The sequence below is a fragment of the Rhinolophus ferrumequinum genome, chromosome 19 (genome assembly GCF_004115265.2).
Source record: "Rhinolophus ferrumequinum isolate MPI-CBG mRhiFer1 chromosome 19, mRhiFer1_v1.p, whole genome shotgun sequence".
Lineage (NCBI taxonomy): Eukaryota > Metazoa > Chordata > Mammalia > Chiroptera > Rhinolophidae > Rhinolophus > Rhinolophus ferrumequinum.
The window spans coordinates 32469000-32479553 of record NC_046302.1 but is presented as its reverse complement, the minus strand read 5'-3'; positions in this window follow the sequence as shown (position 1 = coordinate 32479553).

Below are 10554 nucleotides of genomic sequence, written 5' to 3'. Positions count from 1 at the left end.
TCTTGCCCAACACAATTCTACGTCCCTTGGCAGTATAGTCATGTCTCATGTAAGCTCTTGGAAAAACCTAAGCACAGACACAGTGTGTTAACAAAAGCAAAATGTGATTTATTGACACTTTACCGTGGTATTTTTATCTTGTGCTATCATGATCAAATAAATTATATTCAGAGGTGGATACCTACAAATTTTTATTTTAAATGTTATTTCAGAAGATGCTTTATGTTTTAATTTCATTTTCATTATTATGGATGCAAAATGGAATTATGAACACCAGATGAAATTTAAAGAGATTTCCTGGCTGGCCTATTTTCTTGTTAACTTAGAACTTGTGATATACTTAGTATGATGCCTAGCTTAAAAATGTGTGTTCAGTAAACATCTGCAGTGGCCTTCCTCTTTCTTTGGCGCTCCTTGTCCTCTGTTTACAGGGGCCAGTTTGCAAACTGACATTTCCTACAGGTAATGAATGCTAGTATTTATCGCTATTTCCTTGGATTTAGCCACCAGATTATATTGGTAACCCTGAATAATGTGCTGTACAAAAACAGAAACAAAACATAAAATTAACTTTTTCCACATCTACTTGCAAGCTCTCCCAGTTTTCTATGGTTTGTGGCAATACTTTCTTCTGTCAACTCAAAAAAAAGTAATTTTCAAGGCTCATTTTCCCCATATTTAGCACAAGAATCATCATACCAGTCTCACTTCTGTCACTGCATTGCTGCGTGGGTATAATAGACCAGTATACCTCAAAGTATATTGTAAACTATAAAGTAGTTTACGTATTTTAGTACTTACTATGATGTAAAGGCAAAATTGCTTATAATATTCTTTTGTTTTATAATTTAACTGGTTTATGTATGCTTCACATGTATTTTGTACAGTAAGGGAAAAGCAAATAAGAGAAGGACATTATGTTGTTTCAAGGTGGGTGTTTAACTTAGTCCTTGGAAGTTCCATTTCAACTAAAGAAAGTCTTTAAAGAGCTGAACAGGCTGTGATAGCTGAAATTCTCCCTGCTGTCTGTTCTTTAAAATAACTAATATTAATTTAACCTTCAAGGATGAATGACCAAAATCTTTAGGATCTACTCCTTTGTTAGATGGGCACATAAACACAATAATGAGGATGAAAGGGATTACTCAACTTAAGACAAGGCAGAATTTGGGGTATTATTGAGATAAATGGCTGAACAAGATTCTGTTACACCAAGATTAAATCACAACACCCAGCATAATTATCGCTTCAATGTGGGACTTGAAATAAAATGATTCAACTTTTATGGAAAAAAAATGGCATAAAAATGCACTGACTTGGTGTTTTCTATTCAAATATTGGTCATATATTCCTCTGAATCAGTACACCTCTAGAAAAGAGAATGGTATTTATTGAAAGTTCAAATATTTAGTTACATGGGTTTGGCATTATTGCTTCTTATCTCTCTGCTTATGTAGAATCAATCTATATCCTTCAAAGGATCGCCACAGTTTTCTCTTCTAATACAAGTTTTCTTTCTCTTTTTCTGTTCTCCCGTGTCTCTCTTTCTCTTTCTTTTTCCCATTATGGCCCTAATTTTCTATACCATTATTTATAATATTCACATATTACATTATTTTGTGCAATTTATGGCATTGTCTTTTTAAAAATTTTTATAATTATGGTATTGCAATTTAACAAAATGTTTCACGTGCTTTTTTAAAAAAATAGAAGGAAGATTTATTAAAGTAAGAGAAAGATCAGCTGGGCCGAAACTACTGTTCAAGTCTTTGTTTGGTCTCAAGTTTTATATTTTCTCTTTCACATACTTTTTTCTCTTAATGTTATGTTTATGATACTTAACTATATTTTATATATAGCTCTATTCAATTCATTTTAACTTTGTATTCTGTTGTTTTAATTTACATAATTTATTTATCTGTTCTACTTTTGTTTCTGTGATTCATCTATGTTGGCAAATATAACCAGCATTCATTTATTTCCACCTCTGTAAATTATTCCATTTAGAAATGCCCAACAATTTACTAATTCATTATATAGATGATGCGTACTTTTGTTGTTGCCATGTTTTTAAATTTAATTATTATTAAAAATCATGGTATAATAACCACATGTGAACGTATCTACTAATGTATTGAATAATCCATATCCATTCTTCACTGATAATAATGAGAATAAATATTTGTCTAAATTGCCATATTTTAATAATTATAATATGCATATTTTCATATTTTAACTTCTGTACAATGGGGACACATCTTAAAATTGATGGCATCTTACAATCACTCTAAGCCAAAAGGCATTTGTGATGGAAAATGTGCTATGTGCCTACTTATTAGTGTGCATTAATTTAGTTGTTATTCCTGGTGGCAAGGCAGGAAAATAACAATTCCTCAGTTTCAGTCAACAAATCATTTAAGAATCATTTTAGGAAAAAATGTGGGTCCCAGGAGTGAAATGATCAATCGATACCTTTTGGTAAGATCAAGAAAATGCCAGCATTAAAACTTACAGAGCAGGTACCTGCAGCTTGGGTGAAAATTCCAGAGATTATTGATGGAGGAGCACTTTTAAAGAAATTAGAATCACTGACACTCTTGACAATACTGTAAGAAAAATCATGGACATTGATGACGCTGAACAGTAATGTAATTCTAAAGAGTCAGTGCTGAATGGGAAAGCATGTCAGTAATACCTTAGCCAATTTATTTCACTTATAATTTCCTTTATATGTATGTGCAAGATATAGGTACGTACATACATATATCACACAAACATGCATACACACATATATATGTACATGTAAGCCTAAGAGTTCTTTCAATAAATATAAAAATACTCGTAAGTCTGTGAGCATGTTTGAGATTACAAAATATTCAGTTATGAGTTTTATAATTGGAAAACATAAAATTATATATCTTATATTTGATGAAATATTATTTTAAGTATTGATATCTGGTATCAGCCTTGTTCTTCAAAATTGTCTTGAGTATTCAAGGACCTTAGTTCTACCATGTGAATTTTATTATAAATTTATAACCTTGGATTTCTTTTGGAAGTCCATCAACATATAATTGTTGAGAAATTCAATCTTACAATATATGTTTTATTCAGTAAAGCTTTATCATTTTCTCTATGAATTTCTGGCATATTTTCAGATAAGATTAATCACAATTAGATATTAATTTTTGCATTTTAAAAAGTATAATTTTAAAATTACATTTTCTAATTGATGGTACATATGAATGACATTGATTTTTATATACTGAGTCCAAAGCAACAGCAGCCATGACGAACTCTTTTATTAATTCTAATAGTGTGTCTATTGATTGTCTTGCATTTTCTGTATAAACAATGATAATGATACTTTTCTTTCTACCTTTCTGATCCTTTTAGGCTTCATTTATTTTTCTTATATAACTGCACAAGCCAAGGCCTTCAGTACCACATTGAATTTAAGTGGTGACAGTGAACACTCTTTTTCACTTGTGAATTAAAGGTAAGAGTTTTTTTAACTTTTTTGCCATTAAATTTAATATGTGTTTTAAATTTTTTGGTAGGTAAACTCCATGAGGAAAATGTTTGTTAAAATATATCATTTTTTAAAATCATGCAGAGTTGTTAAATAGTGTCACTTTTCTGCATTTACGATGATTATATAGTGTGTTTTTTCTTTTGATCTTTTAAGTAGTGAATTTCATTAATAGATTTTTAAATTGTAAAACATCTTTATATTCCTGGTATATACTCAAATTGACATGTATGTATTCTTAAACACACTGCAAAATTCCATTTACTACTGTGAGAGAGGCTGTATATTTTAGTGGTTAAATAGATGTTCTCTAAAGTCCTATTAACTATTAGGTTCCAATACTGGATTTATCACTTACTAGCTAATTGACCTTCAATCAGTTATTTAACCTCTCTGTACTTCAGTTTCCTCATATATAAAATGATGGAAATAATAGATCATCTTTCATAAGATTAATGTGACATAATGTGGTGTACCTTAGAAGAGTGACATTCATATAGTAGTTATCATATAATTATTTCTTAAGTAAAAGTAAATCATATTTTCTTTGGGATTTTAGTTAAATATGCCTACCATTAGTCATTTTTTAAACATGTATCTATCCTTTTCTGGTTTGCGGAGAGATAATACTAAATTTTAAAATGATTTGAAAAGTATTCAGTCTTTTTAAACAACGGTATAGAGGTATAATTGGTATACAACAAACTACACATATTTAAAAAGTACATTTTGGAAAGTTTTGAAATATGTATACCCAAGGGAAATCATCACCACGATCAGGACACATCACTCCCTCGTATTTCTTTGTGTCTCTATGTAATTCCTTTCTCCTGCCCCACTGGGCTCATTGTAGATTAGTTTGAATTTTCTAAAATTTTATATAAGTGCAATCACACAATATGTATTCTTTTTCATTTGTCTTCTTTCACTCAGGACAATTATTTTGAGATTCATTGATGTCGCCTGCCTCAACAGTTCATTCTTTTATTCCCGAGGGGTATTTCATTGTATAGATATACCACCATTTGTTTAACCATTCACCTTTTGAAGAACATATGAATTGTTTAAACTTTTTGACTATTATAAAGTTTACATGAGTACTCATGTACAAGTCTCTGTGTGGACATAGAGTTTCATCATTTCTCATCGGTGGAGTGGAATGGCAGCGTCATAGGATAAATGCATTCTTAACTCTCTAGAAAACTGCCATACCATTTCCTAAATAGTTGTACCATTTCATTTCCCCACAAGTAGTGTATGAGAGTTGCAGTTCTCACATGATGAATCTTTTCTAAAATTTAGACATTCTTATAGGTATACAGTGGTGTCTCATTATGGTTTTAAATTGCATTTTCCTAATACTAATTTTTCATTCATACCTCTTCTTTGGTGAACTGTGTGTTCAAATAAGTTGCCCATATTTTTACTTGATTATTTCAATTTTTATTGAATGCTAACAGTTCTTTATGTATTCTAAGTAAAAGTTCTGTGTTAGAGATATGATTGTAGTTATTTTCTCAAGAAAAAATTGGGCTTGTATTTTCATTTACTTAGTAGTATGTGTCAAAAAGCACACATTCTTAATTTTGATCAAGTCCAATTTATCAATTTTTCTGTTTTGTGTTTTGTTTTGTTTTATTTTTGCTATTGAAGCTAAGACATTTTTGCCTAATCCCAGAACATAAAGGAGTTCTCCTACATTCTAGATGTTTCATCAGTTTTGGTTTTTCATTTAATTCTATGATTAATTTCAAGTTAGTTTTTGTATATGGATCACTGTTCATTTCTTTGCATGTAATAGTCAACTTTTCCAGCACCATTTTTTGAAAAGATTATACTTTCTACACTGAATTGTCTTTGTGTCTTGGATGACAACCAGTTAGTTCTCCACATATTTGTGGGTCTACTTCCAGACCGATTTTGCTCATTAAATCTATGTGTCTATCTATTCAACAGTGTACTCTACACTGTTTTGATAATTGTAGAATTGTATTATAATAAGTCTTGAATTCAGGTAGTTTTAGCCCTCTAAATTTATTCTATTTGAAAGTTATTTTGGCTATTCTAGATCCTTTCTCTTTCTATGATATTTTAGATTTAGATTGTCAATTTCTACAACAGTCCTGCTGAAATTTTTATTTGGGTTGTGTTGAATCTATACATGAATATATGGAAAATTGATTTTGCAACAATATTGAGTCTTCTGACTTATAAACAAATCTCTTTTTTTATGTGCTCTTTAATTTTGCTCAGCAACATTTTGGAGCTCTCACCATAAAGGTGTTATACATATTTTGTTAGATTTAACCCCAAGAATTCTGTAATTTTTGACAAGATAGTAAATGGTGATTTTAAATTTAAATTTCTCAATTTTTTATTGTCAGTATACAAAAATAAAATAGGTTTTTTGGATATGATTCTTCTGTCTTCTAATGTTAGCTAAAGCAAACATTATTAAACTTACATATTTGCTTCAGCAGCGTTTTGTAGATTTCATCAAACTTTTTATGTTTATATTTTGTCTGCAAGTAAAAAAAATAGTTTTTTTCTTTTTAATTTGTGTGCATTTATTTCATATATATGATTTGTACATAGCATACATAATTGAATACATTGCTGGTAACATTATTTTGAAAAAACTTATGTGTTAGATCAATTAAGAATAAAATATATCTGTATGCAATGATGGATATTATCTATTTGTGGTAATTGTTTCACAATAAATGTAAGACAAATAATTAGGGTTACATCTTAAACAAATACAGTTCTGTATGTCAATTGTATATCAATACAACTGGAAAAAAAGAATAAGAAAAATAAAAGTTTTTGTTACCTTCATTTCTTCCTTCTTTGATTCCTTTCCTTTCCTTACTTTATATAGCTCTGAGTGTTTGACCTTTATTATTTTTCTTCTCTCTAAAGAACTTTAACACTTCTTGCAAAGCAGGTCTACTGGCAACAAATTCCTTCAATTTTTGTGTGCTGAGAAAATATTTTTCCTTCACTTTTGAAGGATGATTTTCCTGGCTAGAAGATTCTAGATTGGCAGTTTTTTTCTCTCAAGACTTTAAATATTTCATTTCTTTTTCTTCTTGTTTACATGGTTTCTGAGGAGAAGTCAAATGAAATTCTTATCTTTGTTAGTCTTTAGTTAAGGTGTGGTTTTATTTCTCTTCCTTTTGCTTCCTTCAGGATTATTTCTTTATCTTTGAATTTCTGTAGTTTGAAAATTATATGCCTAGGTGTACTCTTCTTGGCATATAATCTTGCTCGGTGTTCTCCAAGTTTCCTGCTTCCTTCCTGTTTGGTGTCTGATATTAGTTGGGGAAAATTCTCAGTCATTATTTAAAATATTTCTTCTGTTAATTTCTCTTTATTGTCCTGGTATTCCAATTACATGTGTATTACACTTTTCGTATTTGCCCCACAAATACAAAATCCTTGGATATTCTGGGTTTTATTTCTTTTGGTTATCTCTCGTTTTGTTTATTTTTAAGCATTTGTTCTCTTTGAGTTTCAGTTTTTGAGGATTCTATAAGTATATTCTCTAGGTCAGGTATTCCTTTCACAGCCATGTCCCATCTACTACTAATAAGCCTATTAATGACATTCCTCATTTCTGTCACAGCTGTTTTTTTGTTGTTGTTGTTGTTTTTTTTTTTTATCTTTTTTTTTTTTTATCTCTAGCACTTTTGGTTCTTAGGATTTCCATCTCTCTGATAACATTGTCCATTTGTTCTTGCATATTGTCTACTTTATCCAGTGGAGTCCTTAGCATATTAATTATAGCTGTTTTAAGTTCCTAATCTGATAATTGCACTATCCCTGCCATGTTTGGCTCTGATGTTTGCCCTGCCTCTTCAAATTATTTGTATGCTTTTTGGTATGGCTTGTACATTTTTACTGATAGCCAGATATGATGTTCTGGGTAAAATGAACTATTGTAAATAGGCATTTAGTAATGTGGTTATGAGACGTGGAAGGCAGGAAGGAGGGGAAGTATTCTACAGTCCTATGGTTAGACTCAGTTTTTTAGTGAGTTTTTCTCCAGACTGTGAATTTCACAAGTGTTTCTCAGTTTTTCCCCTCTCTTCTTAGGTGAAGCAGGATGACTAGAACTGGCTGAAGCTGGGTATTTCCCTTTCCCCAGGTCAGTTAAGATCTGACAAACCCCCAAAAGGTTAAGATTTTTCCTTAAGTAAGCATACTTAGGCTGTGGCTCTCTAGATTTGCCTGTCTCACTAGATTTCAGGATGCCAGTTCACCTATAATTTCTGTTTTTTGATGTATCCAAGAAAAGTAATTTATTTTCAGTTAGTACACCTTTTTCTTGTATGGATAAATGCAACAACTTCTGAGCTCTTTTTATGTCTGAGATAAAAAAAAAAAATCTTTTCTTTTTTTATTATGGCATTCAATTTTTAGTTTTTTCATGCATCTTTGGTATCTATTTATCTGAATATGTTATCTGAATCATCCAACAACAATTCTAAAGGCATCCTCTTTTACTTTTCTCTCTTACAGATGTTAGAAAATGTAATATTTTAAATCTACTCTTTAGTGACTAAGAGTGAGAAATACCTTTGTAAGAAATTTGAATAAAAATAAAGCCTAAGGAAGAAGAAGGCTTTTTCTCATTGCTTTTTGAATTCTCAAAATGTGGCAACGATAATCAGAAGGGAAATGAGTATCTTGTGATTATAGAATTAAAGCCCTCACTAAGGATGGTGGAACAGAGAAATAGAAGGAGCAAGTTTCCTTCGTGAGGTGCTTGAGTGCCTGTACCAGCCCTGGATGGCTAATGTCCCATGTCTTGTTACATGTGCAATAGAAACTCTTTTCTGTTTTATGCTTTCTATTCAGTTTTCTGTTGTTCACAAAAAGGTAGACCCATTCTTAAAAGACACACATTTTGTAAGTTTTATTTTGTTTTGTGTGGTTGTGTATAAGTTTTCTGGTCTATTTTGTTTATATTTTCAACTACAAAATTATATATTTATAAATAGCATAAACAGAACTCTTATGGTTTATAGCATTTATACATTATTTCTTGATATTCTGCTATAAAGAATGTGGTCGAAATACTCTGATTACAAAATAACTATCTTCTCTAAATGCTGACCCTTAAAGCTGGTGGTGCCCTCAAAAATTGTGTCACTCAAAAACACCACCAAAAAAATCCTGTCTCCCATGGGATGGCACTTTATCTATGGCAACCTATGGTTTGGATATTCTTTGATGTCTTTTATTTATTTTTTATTCATTTATTACATTTATTGAGGTGATATTGTTTAGTCAAATTATATAGGTTTCCGGTGTACATTTCTGTAATACATCCTCTATATATTGCACTGTGTGTTCACCACCCAGAGTCAGATCTCCTTCTATCACCATATATTTTACCCCCCTTTACCTCTTCTACTCCACCCCTCACCCTCACTCCTTACGCTCCAGTAATCACTAAACTGTTGTCTGTGTATATGAGTTTTTATTTCTTTGTTTGTTTGTCTTGTTCCTTCATTACTTTCAGTTTTATATCCCACATATGAGTGAAGTCGTATGGTTCTCAACTTTTTCTGTCTGACTTATTTTGTTTAGCATGAGATTCTCAAGATTCATCCACGTTGTCACATATGGCAATATTTCATCTTTTCTTATGGCCACATAACATTCAATTGTATATGTGTACCACATCTTCCTCTAAGACCAGGAACAAGACAGGGATGCCCCCCTGTCACCACTGTTATTCAACATAGTATTCGAAGTCATAGCAAGAGCAATTAGGCAAGAGAAACAAATAAAAGTCATCCAAACTGGGAATGAAGAACTCAAATTGTAACTTTTTGCAGATGGCATTATTCTTTATGCAGAAAACCCCAAAGACTCCACCAAAAATCTATTAGTAAAAATAAACAAATACAGTAAAGTTTCAGCATACAATATCAATGTACAAAAATTCATTGCTTTCCTATATACTAAAAATAAAATTTCAGAAATGAAAAAATGAAAAAAAAATCAATTCCTTTTATAATTGCAACAAAAAGAATGAAACACATGGAATAAACTTAACAAATGATGTGAATGACCTATACACTAAAAAACTATAAGATATTATTAAGAGAAATTGAAGAAGACACAAAAACATGGAATGGTATTTCATGTTTATGGATTGGAAGACTCAACATAGGAAAATGGTCATATTACCCAAAGAAATATACAAATTTAATGTAAACCCCATCAAAATCCCAATGGCATTTTTAAAGATATAGAACAAAAAATATTCAGATTTGTATGGAATCATAAAAGACCCCAAATAGCCAAAGCAATCCTGACAAAAAAGAGCAAGGCTAGAGGTATCACACTCCCTGACTTCAATTTATACTACAAAGTGACAAGAATCAGAATAGCATTGTATTGGCAGAAAAAACAGACACACAGACCAATGGAATAGAATTGAGAGCCCAAAAATAAATCCACACACACATATATATATATATATATAGGCCAATAATTTTCAACAAAGGAGCCAAAAACACACAATGAAGAAAAGAAAGCCTCTTCCATAAATGGTGCTGGGAAAATCGGAAAGCCACTTGCAAAAGAATGAAACAAGACTGATATCTATCACCATATACCAAAATTAACTCAAAATGGATCAAAACCTAAACATAAGGCCTGAAACAATAAATTGCATAGAAGAAAGCATAGGTACTAATCTTATGTAGCTGGGTTCAGAGAGAATTTTGTGAATTTGATCTCAAAGACAAGGAAAGTAAAAGCAAAACTAAATAAATGGGGCTATATCAAATTTAAAAAGCTCCTGCACAGCAAAGGAACCATCAACAAAACAAAGAGGCAACCAATCTTATGGGAGAAGATATTCACAACAACACCTCTGATAGAGGGCTAATGTCTAATATACAAATAACTCATACAACTCAACAACTTAAAAAGAAACAATCCATTGAAAAATGGACAGAGAATCTGAACAGTCACCTCTCCCAAGAAGACATACAAACAGG